General features: G+C 37.1%; 1 long non-coding RNA gene across 1 annotated transcript; it reads left to right on the top strand.

Annotated features, from left to right (window-relative positions):
- The first annotated feature begins 9,186 nt into the window (after nt 1-9,186).
- On the top strand, nt 9,187-11,802 carry LOC137942167 (uncharacterized). The gene is made up of 2 exons (XR_011110486.1): nt 9,187-9,450; nt 11,334-11,802. It is a non-coding gene; the product is annotated as an uncharacterized lncRNA (long non-coding RNA).
- The last annotated feature ends 3,566 nt before the right edge of the window (nt 11,803-15,368 follow it).

Genomic DNA, 15,368 nt, shown 5'->3' with positions numbered 1-15,368 from the left:
AAATATTTCTTGGGTATTGAGGTCTTCCTTTCAAAGCATGGGATCATTTTATCTCAGAGAATGTATGTTCTTGATCTACTTGAGAACACAGGGATGATGGGATGTCGACTAGCGGATACTCTTATGGATGCTAACACAAAACTAATTGCAAGCTCTGGTGAAGATGTAGATATAACTAAATGTCAGAGACTTATGGAAAAGCTTATTTACCTCACAGTGACTAGACCGGATATATTGTATGCAGTAAGTGTAGTTAGTCAATATATGCATAAACCACAACTTACCCATTAGCAACCTTTGGATAGAATATTGAGGTATTTAAAAGGAGCCATGGAGAAGGAACTTCTCTATAAAAAGCATGGTCACATAAACATTGAAGGTTTTACGGATATAGATTGGGTTGGATTATCTGAACAGGAAGTTCACTTTTGGGTATTGTACCTTAGTTGAAGGTAACCTGGTTACATTGAGAAGTAAAAAACAGTATATCATTGTGAGATCTAGTGCAGAAGCATAATACAGATGACCCATGCAGTCGATGAGCTTCTATGGATCAAATCCCTTCTTACTCAATTGGGATTCTACAAAGAAACCCCTATGGAGTTATAGTTAGTATCTTCGTCTTTGCAAGAGTGATTTATTTCGGGAAAGTTTTCATCATTAACAACACCGATCGAGGTGGAGACACAATGGCAACTTCTACAAAACTATTCTACTACTGGCATCGTGATTCTATGCTGGCTTATTTTCTATAATTTTTCGTTGTTTACATCTGAAGCTTGAAATCAGCTTGGAAAATATCTAAATATTCCGGAGTTGTTTCTTATTTCAAAAAATTTCCCTGTCGGTATGTTGGAAGATGAGCTCAAGCCCACAAGCTCAAGGCTAGAAGCCCACTGGTCAAAGGAGTGGCAAAGTGGTTATTTATGGTATGTTCCTTAAGGATGGCATGAAGATGTAAATATGTTGTCTTATTATGTCTTTTAATCTATTGAGTTTTAACCCTAAGGGTTTTTTAACACTATAAATAAGAGCATTGTATAAGAGCTAAGAAATTCAAGCCTTCTCTTCTCTTTGAGAAATCATCCAACCACCCTCCCTTCACCCTTGGCACATTCTCTTCTTCCCTTAATCCAAACTCTCCTCTCTTACGTCCTTCTCTTCTCTCCCTCTTCTCTCTCTTCTCTCCTTCTTCTTCCACGTTAACCTAGAATCCTTCTCATGGGGTACTAACTTCTACATGGTATCAGAGCATGGAGTTTAGGATCCCTATTCAAGTAGTTATATCCTCCATTCAAGAAGTTGTCTATAGAAGGAGTTCTGCCATGAAGAGATAGGTAAAATCTGGTTTTTTTTCTTTCATATTCTCTCTTTACGATTTCTATTTTTCTCTCTCTTCTTGAATGCTTGAGTCACGTCAAGTCATATAATCTTCATAAAAATTGTGAAGATCTATCTTTTATGAAAAAAAAAATGTTATAGTCTTGATTAGCCTGTACCAATTACATGATTGATCAAAGGTTGTTTGTCCCTGTGTTTATGATTTGAATTCAGTTATCTTTATGTGACATGAATCAAACATTGTTGATTTTGGATTCCAGCATATGTTGCATTACTATCAATTCTATAATCTAGCGGTACTCATGGGATTGGGTTATGTTGTTGGATGGCCGTCATATGGTTAAAATTCCAGTATATACTTATTCCTAGTGTTTCTTTCTATTTTAAAAATTCAGCAATTGAATTTTTTTGTGTGAAAGTATTCCCATGAGTTGGACATTTTTTTGCCAAGAAATTGCTGTCAATTTGCCAAGAAAGGTGGTGTCAACATTTGCTCTCGTTTTTGTGGTTGAGTTTGGATTAAGGATAAGAGTTGCATTTATTCTCTTCTCTCTATTTTTTTATAAATATAAGAGAAGTTGAGTAGTGGCTGGTTTTTTGTTATCGCTTGACAAAAGCACTAATTTTTTTATGATTTGGTGCTTATACTCTTGAAAATATTCTCTACTTATTTTTTGTGGCTAATTTGGTCAATGGGTGCTTCAAATTACGTTGTGTAATTGTTATTTGAGCCATTTGACAATTGACCTCAACAGTTGATCTACGTCAAAATGGAGAGTGGACATTTGAGTAATAAGAGTGACATACTCTGAATTACTACAATTCCACTAAGAGGTATTTTCAATTACCTCAACTGGTCGCAATCGGTACAGAGGGTTCTCATTACTCGTGACCTTCTCAATCATGTTATCAAAATCCCTCCTTTGATTGATGAAGCAGATGAAGTCTACCATAAATGGGTTAAAAACGATAACATGGTTATCAGTAGGCATATTAACAGCATGGAAGAGCATGTCGATAACAATGTGGTCCACTTGGAAACTTCTAAGGATATTTGGGACACATGTGCTAAGCTCTATTCAAGTACCGCCTCCTTGCAAAGAGTCTATGATGTTTTCCAAAGTATGTTGGCTACCAAACAAGGAGATAATATTCATGAGTTTATGGCCCGGTTTTGTGGCCTTCTCTAAGAATGAAAACTTGCTCAACCATACTCTACCGACGTTGTAGTTCAAGAAAAACAGTGTGAGGGCCTGGCAGCAGTTATTTGCCTTACAAATATTAAGCCTTATTGAGAGGTTGGTAAGACTCAGTTTCTTAGTTCCTCTGCCCTTCCTTCTTTTGATGACATAAGTGCCACATTGTTACGGATTCCTGATCCATCTCCTCCTTCTCCATCAGCTATGTTCTCTGGGAATCAGGGTACATCATCCCAATTCCGAGGACGCAGCAGAAATACAAGAGGAGGCCGCAATAGAGGTGGTCGAACGAGTTCACCCCATTCCCGCACTAAGCCTCGTGTGTGTACTTACTATGGTGGTTTGAACCATCTTGTGGATTCATGTTGCTCCATGGCAAGCCTGATTGGGCCATAGCCAATCCAGCCTCAGTCACTGTTGAGAAAAAGGAGGATAGGACTGATTCTCATTCCGGGAATGTGAATATTTTTGTGGAAGACTATGCTGCAATTCAAAAGTTGAAATCCTTATTGGATCAGTCTTCTACTCCACCAGGACCTACTGCTGCCACTACCATTGCCTCAGGTATGTTTTCTTCCTCTTCAACCCTTTCCTCTTGGAACATTGACTCTGGGGCTTCTGACCACTTGTCAGGTAACAAACACATAGTCAGGTATGCTTCATTCATTGTCTCCAGATCTTCCTCATAAATTTTTCACTATTGCTAATGGTTCCCAAACCAAGGTGCTTGGCAAGGGTTCCTCCTCTCTTACCATGTCTATTCCTCTTCAAGATGTGTTGTTTGTTCCTCAATTTCCGTTAAATTTACTCTGTGTTAGTCAATTAACCAAACAATTGAATTGTTTTGTCACCTTCTCACCATCTTCATGTATATTTCAGGATCTAACAATGAAACAGGTGATTGGTGGTGGCCATAAAAAAGAGGGCTTATACTATTTTACTCCTCCACTAGTAGCTATTATTTCATCCACTACATCTGAGGCTCAACTTTGGCACAATCGGTTTGGTCATCCATCGACCTCGTCACTTCATTCTTTAGTTCCATCTCTTAAATCTTTGTCTAATTTTAATTGTGAGGCATATCAATTAAGTAAGCATATTATGAGTATATATTCTCCTCATCTTACAACTACCAGTACTGCTCTATTTTCATTAGTACATTCTGATGTATGGGGACCTTTAAAGGTCTCTAACATTTCTCAAGTTCAATATTTGTAACTTTTGTGGACGATTTTACTTGAGTGACGTGATTGTTTTTTTAAAGAACGTTCAAAAATTATTTCTATTTTTAAAAACTTTCATTCAATGGTTCTGACACAATTTGGAAAAAAAAATCAAATCCTTAGATCCGATCATGCTAAGGAATATTTGTCTAACGAGTTTAAATCATTTTGTGAGGGTAATGGGCTTCTTCATCAAACATTATGTGCCTATACCCCTCAACAAAATGGTGTTGCTGAAAGAAAGAATCGTCACCTCCTCGAAGTTGCTTGGGGCCTCTTCTACTTGATGAAGGTACCCTATTTTTATTGGCTTCATGCTATTCTTACTACATGTTTTCTCATCAATAGGCTACCTTCATCAGTGCTTAGAAATCAAAGTTCGTATTCTGTTTTGTTTCATGGTGAAGATCCATTTTTGTTTCCTCTTAAAGTATTTGGTTGTACATGTTTTGTTCATGATACTTCACCACATAAAAGTAAACTTGATCCTCGATTTCTGAAGTGTATTTTTTTGGGGTATTCTCGAACTCATAAAGGATATATTTGTTATAATCCTACACTTCAGAGGTTGATGGTATCTCGGGATGTGACTTTCTTTGAAGACACTTCCTTCTACTTCTCACATGAGGCTCCTCTAGGATTTACATTTCCTCCTACCACTCCATGTCCACTTACTCATCCCCCTGAAGCACCGGCCTTCCCCTCACCTATGGAGTTGTCAGATCAACCTGAGGTAAGTCTTTCTCCTCCTCCTATGTTTGGGCCTGAATTTGATACTCAGCCTATTGCGTTACAAAGGCAACCCGTTCGTGTACTACGTCTCATCCAATTGCCAATTTTATGTCTTCTCACCGCTCATCTTCTGAGTGTGTTTAGTTTCTTGCTTCTCTTTCGTTTGTTTCCATACCACAATCCTATCTGGAGGCCCTGAAGCATCCAGGATGGAAGGCGGCTATGGATGAAGAAATGCATGCACTATATGAAAATCAAACCTGGACATTTGAATCACTTCCAAAAGGGAAAAGACCGATTGGTTGTAGATGGGTTTTTTCTGTGAAATACAACCCTGATGGGTCTGTTGCTCGCCTTAAAGCACATCTAGTTGCAAAAATTTATACTTAGTGCTATGGGATAGATTATGAAGAGACTTTCACTCCAGTTGCAAAACCGAATTCGGTACGTATCATCCTATCTATTGTTGCTAACTCATCATGGCCGGTATATCAACTCGATGTAAAAAATGTATTTTTAAATGGTGATATACGTGAAGAAATTTATATGGTCCGACCACCAAGATATGTGGTTGAGGGGGAGTCCGTATGCCGGTTAAAAAAATCTTTATATGGGCTTAAACAGTCCCCTCGGGCCTGGTTTGATAAATTCAGTCAAACGCTTCTACGATTTGGCTCATACTATCAAAGGGAAGATATTATTAGTCATGTATGTTGATGATATTATCTTGACTGGGAGTGATGCTCATAGTATATAAGAAGTGATGAATATGATATGTCAAGAGTTCCAAACTAAAGATTTGGGTAAACTCAAATATTTTCTGGGTATAGAAATCCTTCAGTCAAAACATGGGATAGTATTGTCTCAAAGAAAATACGTCTTGGATCTTCTTGAAGAAATAGGAATGAAGGATTGTTGACCAGTTGATACACCGATTGATTCGAATGAAAAAATGTGTGCTACAACTGGAGAAGATGTTGACACTGGCAAATATTAAAGACTAGTGGAAAAATTGATCTATCTCACAGTAACCAGGCCAGATATATCATATGTTGTGAGCGTGGTAAGTCAATTCATGCACAAACCACAAATTACTCGCTGGCAAGCTTTGGAGAGAATACTACGATACTTTAAAGGTGCTCCAAGAAGAGGATTGCTATATAAAAAACATGGGCATTTCAATATAGAAGACTTCTCAAATGCAGATTGGGCTGGATCACCTGATGATAGTGTTAAATTGGGTCGAAGGCCCTATCCCAAAATGACTAGCCACTTAGGAAACCTTTTCTCCCAGCTAATAATCTCAAGATCTTTGTATTGACTAATCCATGTGGGACTATTTCTTAACACTCCCCCTCACGTGTAGGCCCGCTCTCTTTTGTGGCTCTACAAGTTGATAATTTAGGTGGAGGCCACATACTGAGTGGCTTGCTCTGATACCATGAGTCGAAGGCCCTATCCCAAAATGACTAGCCATTTAGGAAACTTTTTTCTCCCTGCTAATAAATTCAAGATCTTTGTATCCACTAATCCATGTGGGACTATTTCTTAACAGATAGAAAATCTACGTCTGAGTATTGTACCCTTGTTGGGAGGGGAGGGGGAGTTGGTTATATGGAAAAGCAAAAAGTAAAACGTGGCTACAAGATCTAGTGCTGAAGCAGAATATTGAGCTATGGGCCACAATGTAAGTGAACTTTTTATAGATAAATATTCTTCTTACCGAATTGGGATTTTATAAAGAACGCTCCTTGGGCCTACATTGTGATAATCAAGCAGCTATTCACATTACGTCAAATCCAGTCTTCCATGAAAGAACTAAACATATAGAAGTGGATTGTCATTTTATACGGGAAAAGTTTCAAGCAGGAATAATTTCTCTTAAATATGTTTCATCTCAAGAGCAAGTAGTTGATATCCTCACCAAACCGGTTACATCCAAATTTCTATCTTATATAGGTGGCAATCTGTGTATGTATGATGTATTTTCTCCTCCAGCTTGAGGGGGAGTGTTGGAAGATGGGCTCAAGCCCACAAGCTCAAGGCTAGAAGTCCATAAGTCAAAGGAGTGGTAAAATGGTTATTTATGGTATGTTCCATAAGGATGGCATGAAGATGTAAATACGTTGTCTTATTATATCTTTTAATCTATTGAGTTGTAACCCTAAGGGTTTTGTATAAATCAGAGCATTGGCTAAGAGGTAAGGCATTCAAGCCTTCTCCTCTCTTTGAGAAATCATCCAACCACCTTCTCTTCTCCCTTGACTCATTCTCTTCTTCCCTTAATCCAAACTCTCCTCTCTAACGTCCTTCTCCTTTCTCCCTCTTATCTCTCTTCTCTCCTTCTTCTTCCACATTAAACTAGAGTCCTTCTCATGGGGTTCTAACTTCTACATGGTATGTTACTGTTTTCATAAGATTGTATCTTTGTTGATGTTTTGTATCCTAGATATCTTACCATAATTGTCGTCCGAAGACATTGTCTCTTCGATCAGCCTGATGTCCCGCTCTGTTTGGAAGCCATCCTCGCCAGAAAAGATGGCTCTGTTTTTGGTTCTACTCGTTCGGAGAGACGAGATGTGTGGTTATTACCATGGTTCTAGGAGGGGGAATTTAATCAGTCGATTCATGATTTTAATCAGTTGGGTTAACCAAGCGACCAAGCAACACGAGGATACTTACTAGTTATGTTCATGACAGAATTAAACATCATACCAACTTTGACTAAGTCAACTTGGTCAGGGTCAACTCGACTAGGTCAACTCGTTCCGATAAACTTGACTCAGCTCACTTGCTTTCTGCCTTGGTTATACGTGTTTGGGTCCCAAGTTCTATACTTATTTCTCCTGTGACTCAGCTATATTGGTCTAATACCTGACTCAGCTGGACTCAGTCCCCTGTCTCCGATTGGATTATTATTTTGAAGTATTGGTAGCTTATTACTTGGATCCAACATATTATTTGGTGCACCTTCTTTATTTTGTGATGAACTATCTACTGATTATTTTATGGGTTCTTTTGAAGGATTTTCATTATTTGGTATGTATTATTTGGGCCCAGACCCATTTTAGCTACTACTATTGTGTCTCTTTGGTTGAGACATTATTATTGAAGGACTTCTCAATTGTTGACTATTGTCAGCATTAGTTATCCTGATGAAGAAGAATGAATATGGTGGCCCTAAAATATTTATCTTCTAGTGATTACCCCTTTATCCCCCTTATTTGGTAGTTTTTCTCCTACCATTTGAGTTGATGCCCGATGTTGAGACACTGTGATGGTGGAGCTTATTACTTCACTTCTTAGCAATGCCTATAGACCCTACTACTTACAGTGGATAGGAGTGTATCCAACATTCAGCGTCGGTCAAGTCTATTATTCACCCAAAAGGTGTTTTCTTAGCTACCCTAAGAAAGTGGCACAATAGGGTTACTCTTCCGCTTGTGAAATTGAATGAAAAATATTTTTTGACTATGACCATTTTACTGGAGTATAAATTTTTGTCTTAGAGTGATTTTACTCTCTTATATTATGCTTGTTGGGTCTTTAAGTAAAAAACAAAGAGACCATCAGTTTGAGGGGAAGTGTTGGAAGATATGATAGATTCTCATTTTATATGGGAGTATCTTATACACCATTTGCAGCAAGTTGAGCGTTCATCAAGTTCTCTCACCCCCAACTTGAAGGGAACTTTGGAAGATGGGCCCTAGCCCACACGACCAAGGAAGGCCCACAAGTTCAAGTGTATGGAAGATGAATTCAAACTCACAAAACCAAAAGAGGCTCACACATCCAAGAGAGGTAGAGAATGGGCTCAAGGCCCATAGACCTAAGAGAGCCAAAGGTCCACACAATGATGGCATTGTGGTAAATAAAGAGTCATCTCATAAAAATAGTATTGATGTAATTAATTTAAGTTTTAGGGGTATTATTATAATATTTTAATCTTATTAATCTATAAATTGAGCTTCAGTGGGTGGAGGGTTAGGACACAAATCCATAAAAAAAAATTTCTTCCTAGTATGAGTCTCTCTCTCTTTTTCTCCATAAACTAAATACAAAGAGTCCTGAACATCAACACCTACTAGGTGGGTCGTGGACCACCTTCTAATCTACTTTCATTCTCCAACAAATCTATATAATCCAAATGAAGAACCTATATTTATGATCACCGGGTATAGTGATATTTACGATCCATCTAGGTATTGTGATATTACCTCAACCTCTACAAAGGATGAGTTAAGAAAATCAATTGGATAATATATCATGGCCATGTTAGACAAATCCTTCTCCTCTTTATTTTTAGATTGAATTAAATTACATCTTCGACGGGAATGGTCTTAAGACTAGATAAGTGACTAAAACAAAAATTACATCTATCTTTCCTAGATATATCTAAATTCATTTCTACAATGATTTACTTTTATTAAAGTTTTCAATGTTATATCTCAATGTATTATAATAAATTTATTTAGGTTTATAATTTTTATAAATATGTTATTTTATAATATTATTTCTATTTTTAACTTTTATTTAAATAATTTACTTAATTTCTCTTTTAAAATTTTTCATGGTGCATGTAACATCCGTAAGGGCGAGACACCAGGGTGGGTCTCAGGAGTTCGATCGTTGGCGTCACGGGGAGCGGGGTCCTTGAAGATTAAATATTGGACCAGGAAGAGGCCTGAGAAACGGGGAAACCAGGAAAAAGCGGCGGCGAGACTTGAGAGAGAGAGACGATATGAAGAGGTCACCGATATGGACGAATTTCAGGGTTATGACCGGCACCATACTTGGAGGGATCCTGGGCTTCTATGTAATGCACAAAGTTGAAATCAGTTACAAAGAGAAAATGAAAGAGAGATTACATCAGTACGAACTTGAGCTCAGGAAAAAGGAAGGTGTGCAGCAACATTCCGAGAATTTACCAGATTCATGAACTCGTTTTGATAGAGGTGAGCGAGCATATTTTTCTTCCTCTGGATGTGAATGATAGCACCAACACTTTATCCCATGGTTTTCCCTGTGCATCATGTATTATTTGCTATCCACCTACTCGCTATTTTGCTGTCTTATGCCTGTTTTTTACTTCGATTTTAAATTTAGGGATTCACATCATAACATTTGTTTCCGCCAAAGTTCGATTAAGAATTATCCATTTGATCATGGTATCTTTTGTCTATTCTCACTTTTGAGCTTGTCCTAAATAATCGAAACAAAGATCTATTGAGCTCTCCCAAGAAATTTGGTTACGATCGCTGTGCTGCACTTGAAGGATTAATATTTCTGAACTCAACTCTTTTGTGGTGTTAATGCCTAAAAAGGCAAACAAAGATATTTATGAACCACTTTGTAGTTGAATATTAAGGTTTTGACGTACTTATGACTCTTATCACTGTTATTCTTTTCTATTTCCAAAAGAAATAGATTGAGGTTTGGAGAAGTTTCTGGAAAAGCTTTGAAAGAACCATGTTAACCCCTTATTTTACAATTTTCTCTTAATTAACCGATGATCAGATTCTAGCATGATTCTCTGGGGTCCAGTTAATGCACAGGGAATGTTGATGGTGAAAGTACTTTTACTATTGGAAGTGATGCACACTTGTTAGTGCATAAGGAATACTTAGGGTGGAAAGTGAATTTCCTAGCAAATTCACTTTTGCTCGTTCTTATGAAAGTGAAATTCCTCCCCGCCCTTAACGAAATCGCTTTCTCTCATGCAATCCATATCTTCCTGTTCTCACTCGCCCCGTGCTTGTCTCTCTTCTCCTTGCACTTTCCACTGCGCTTTCCATTGCACACACTAACGCAAAAAAGTGTTTTCCCTAGTGAAAGTAGATCACCTTATAATTCACTTTCACTTTCCCTAGGTCATCTACTTACCAAGTGCACTAACCCTCCCTGGTTCTTATGCTCTTTATTCTCCCTCTGAATAGTAAAACAAAGTGGAAAAAAAAATGAGAAACTTGGAATCAACAGTAAGGATAGAGATGACTTCAAACAGCAATGAAACTAAAATTGGAAATATGACTCATTTTTTCCCATGTAGAACAACCTAAGAACATTGTAAGAACTAGGCACCAAAGTAAAAAAAAAGTTCTAAATATATGACAAAGATTATGAAATTCCAATAATAAAGAAATATCATGGTTTTATGAAGCAGTTTTTTATTTTTTTGAGACTCGGAAGGGTTGAGGGTAGTCTAAGTGTGTGTTTAAATCAACACTAAAAGAAGAAAGGCAAAATTAAAGAAGAAAAATAGGTTAATCAAGAAATGTATTTAAAGAAACTCCCTATAATCATTCACAAATAAAACTCAATCCTGACCAATGGAAAATTTGTGACTTCATGGGAAATAAATCTTTCGTTTTTTTTAGCAATCAATGGAAAAGTCTTTTTTAAAAGACAAAGTAATAAAGCAAATGCAAAATTCTATCAACTTAGAAAAAGAGGTGAAACGAATCATTTGGGAACCAAAAATTATATTAAGAGACAAATCAAATTAGTAGAAACAGATTATAAAAGGAAAGTGCCTCTTACTGACTTCTCTGAACCCTGGCATAGATATATATGAGAATTGCCACACACACACACCACCCTTAGAAAAACATACAGGAGGTTTTCTCCCCATACAGCTCAAGAAAGAATGATGTATCCAAAAATTTCAGAGTTGGACTTTAAATTTGAGTTGTTTTTTATTCTTTTCTCCTGAGAAGAAAAATATTATTCATACTCATAACTCAAGTTAGGTAGCCTTTCTTCTGTACAACGTATGCAAAAATCTGTTCAATGACAGGAAAGTGCCTCCTACTGACTCCTCTGAACCCTGGCTTTGCAGATTAGGAAGTGATTGTTTTGAAGTAATCTCACTTCAGTTGAGGCCACCTGAGTGATGACACATGTCAAGAAGAGATGGTGATGCTCAAAAGGAGTATGGAGTATAGGTCAGAGGGTTATGCATGCCATGTTAGAGCAGAAATTCGTTGTTCCATTGTGCCAAAAAGTCATCACTTTTTTTTATGAAATGATGTCAGTGTCAACCCATATTTCTCACGTTTATAGCTAGGCTAGGTCTTAATCTCTGTTTTTGATTGGAAGTTATTATTGCATTTAAAAAAAAAAAAAAAAACAACTCATAAACTACATGCTCCGACAAAGAAAATGAAATTGTAAAATCATGCCAGTAGTTGGTGTACAAGTCCAAGTAGGCTTTTTAACTACTGATGGGGATATGGGATGAGAAACTGATCTTTAGCAACTGTATGGACAAATTCCTTGAAGACCTAAGTCAGTGTTCCATGGTGTCAGCTGCAGCGTGTTTATAAGAGAATTCTGTAGCAAAGGGGATTTGATTGATATCATTATTCATGTCTGGGTATTTGGTTCATGGCGTGTATGCTCATTTCCTGTACAAAGCTTCAGACTCATTAATTTTTAACAAGTTTGTTATTTGTAACTTCTCAATTCGAACAGATATGAAAAATAAAAATCTAGCTCAAAGAGATTGGTGTTCAAATCTACCCTAATGCAGGCACCATTAGGCAGCAGCATTAGTTTGGCATGTGAGGTTTTTGGTTGGCTCCACCCTCATGTCATTCAAATCCTTGGAGCCATTGTCTTTGTACTTGAAAATTTGATCCCCTGACCCAGGTCTTAGCAGAACTGCTCTTAATCATATCAGAGCTGTGAGACAGTGATTATTTTGAATGCCGAGTCCACTTAGAGATGACTCCTTGATATAGTTACATTTATAGGAAACAGTTGCTTGCACTTTACTGCTTTCTTATCTAGCGAAGGTTCTACCATTTGCCATGCCAGGGGAAATTTCATGCTTATATGATCTAGCTCTCTTTTTGTCGTGGTCCATAGGTTAAGAGTTTGAATTTGTTATTTCAAACAAAGCAAGCTACCTCTGTGAATGAAGGGAGTCATACCAACTAGTCGCTGCATGTGACCAGCTCGGTGATTAGTCCAGAGAACGGTTCAGAACAACCAGGACCTATTAAGCTAGCTCCAGAGAACCAGTCTTGGTTTATAATTATATTTTAGATTGTTAATTTACTTTCAATGTTTTCTCACTTTGGAGTTAAAATCTATTAAGCTTGGGTGTCATAAACAAGTGAGCTCACCACTCTTGTCAATGATCCGAATGATAAAGTCCTTAGACCAAGAGCTTAAAAGATGTTGTGGATTTTGAAAAACAACCTCAGATAATCAATACTTTTAGAATCCCCTTTCAAATGCCCCAAATAATTTCAAATCACTACTAATATGACTTCATATTTACTTGTAATGAGTACAAAGCATGGAGCACAAAATCTAGCAAGAATCCTAATAAAATAAGGTTCAAAGTGAAAACACAAGTATTTACCTATTTTGTTGGTTATTTTTTAAATTACGATTCCAACCTCCAAATTCGATTTCAAGGCATTACAACACTTAAGGAGTGGTGATTTTTGCCTTACGATTAGGGTAAAACCAACTAAAAAAAGACAAGTTCTCAACATTCAAATTTTGAATTGTTCACCTTCAAAAGGGACCTTTTACCCTTTTAGAAAACTTAATTAAATCTCAAGTGAAATCCATTCAAAAATATATACAATTACCAATATGAGTTGTTAATTTAATCACATAAATCGGTTACTTATAGATTTTAGAGACCTACCTAGGTATATCAAAGCCTTCAATCTTATAGATTTTCTGGAAATGCATCATTATTAGAGGTTGGTCAAATGATCTTCATTGGATGTCTCTTTCTCTCTTTTGGGTGTTCGGCTTCATTGGAATTTATTGTTTGGCAAACAAGCTTGAACTACGACTTCTCTCTCTTATAGTTCAATCAATATCATTTCTTTTGGTTGGTCTTTGTTAATTTTCAAGACTCCATATATTACAATATTAGGTAAAGAAGAGAAGGAAGAGGAAGAAGGAAGAAAAGAGAAGAGAGAAGAAAAAAAGAGATGAGAGGAGGCGTCCTAGAGAGTGAAAAGAAGAGTAGAACACCTGACAAAAAGAAAAGAGGAGGAAGAATAGGGTTATAGACTTGTCTTAACCCTCCCCCTTAAGTTTTATTTATAGATGCCAAAAGTACCAATTACAAATATACCTTTCACCCTAGTAGGAGTGAATAAAAGACAAAAATCATAAGATAATTACATCAATGACAGCCCAACTTATTCATATTTTTCAACACTCCCCCTCAAGCTAGGTGGTAATGGCAGTGATCCCATCTTGAAACAAATAAGATAGTGGCAGTAGTGATTTCCTCCATTCAGGTGTCCCAAGGATAAGTATGAAACCAGACACATACTCAAAAAATACAAAACTGGTGATAAAACATAAGTCGAAACTAACCTCAAAGGATTTCGCACAAAATAGTGATAATAATCATTAAAGTGGTTAAAGTCTATCACTCACAAGACGACGGTAAAAATCGAAGGATACCAATAAAAAAGTCTCATGGATTTAATATATATATATATATATATATATATATATATATATATATATAACCAACCAAAGTAATGCACCAAAGATTTGGCCAAAGGGGGTAAATGAGATAAATGAAGGATGGTAGGAGAAAGACTGTCAAGTAAAAGGTTAACGGGGAGTCAAAAGGAAGATAAGGTGAAGAAGTCAGGGCCATCATGTGTTTTATCTTCTAAAATAATTCAATTTCTTCACAAGGGTAGACGACATCATATGTTTTATCTTCTGAAGTAATTCAAACTCCTTTGTAGAGATAATCCTCTTGCCTTTAGGGTTCTTAAGAGCCATCATAGAATTGAACTCTTTGAACCAACCAAATCCTTTAAGAGGGTTAGTCAACTTAACGCAGAAGATAAACTTTAGTCGCATTACTGAGTTCATCTCTTGATGTCGTTAGTGGAGCACCAGTGCCTGATTCATGTTGATGAATTAGATGAATCCAAAAATCATGTCCCCGGTTTAATTTTGGGAATTCAGATTCCATAGTATATTATGAATCATCCGGATGAAGCGGGTGGGACACGTTGAACTCTCGTCGAATTTTTTTTTCAGTCTCTCTCTCATTCTCTTCCCTCTCTCGATCTCCTTTTTCTCTCGTCTCTTCTTCCTCCGAAATTTTTTTTCCTCCCTCTAGGCCTCCATCTCCCTTTTCCCTCTCATCACCGCACCTAATCCTTCCCCCTGGGCATCGCCTTCTCTCCCGCCCATTGTCGTCGCCGTTAACTCCCATAACCTCGCCCTCGCCTTGTTGTACCCCAGCTAGAGCAGCTGCTCCGAACCCTCTCCCGTCGTTGTCACCGCCTACAACCACCTGCCGTCGTCATATCAGTCGGCCACTACTCTCGTCGTCGCCGCACAAAACCCTCCCAAATACCTAAGTTGAGGGGGACAATTAATGTCCCCCTCGACGCCCTATCCCGCGCAACATGCAAACTGGCACATGTGAGTTTCGCAAGTGTGATTTTTTTTATATAAAAAAAAAAAACTTGCAAATCCTATTCTTAGCTGCTGTTTTTCCTTTGAACGATGCAATTTCATCCGCCCCAACAGCCTCTAGTGCTGCTTTTTCTCTGGACGATGCAATAATACATAAAAATATAGTGTGCTAAAGTTAGCATTTGATCAATTTTTCCTGTTTATTTATTTATTTTTTATAATTAATCATGTGCACCGTTAATTGGCTCACGTAATTATTGTATTAATGTGCAATAAACTGCAATCATTAAATAATATAATATCTAATTTAATTAATTAGTATATTAATATATTTTAATTATACATTAAATTACTTATTCGTGTAGTAATCATGTTTATTTTACCTAATTTAGGGTTTAAGTATTATGTTTTAATTAAGTATACTATTACAAGTTACTCATTTTCTTGT

This window comes from Aristolochia californica, unplaced genomic scaffold (genome assembly GCF_029961685.1).
Source record: "Aristolochia californica isolate CCGP_79_NKW_82.1479 unplaced genomic scaffold, dmAriCali1.0.hap1 SCAF_9, whole genome shotgun sequence".
Lineage (NCBI taxonomy): Eukaryota > Viridiplantae > Streptophyta > Magnoliopsida > Piperales > Aristolochiaceae > Aristolochia > Aristolochia californica.
Note: the sequence above shows the minus strand (reverse complement) of the source record. Positions and strands in the feature narration are given on the sequence as shown.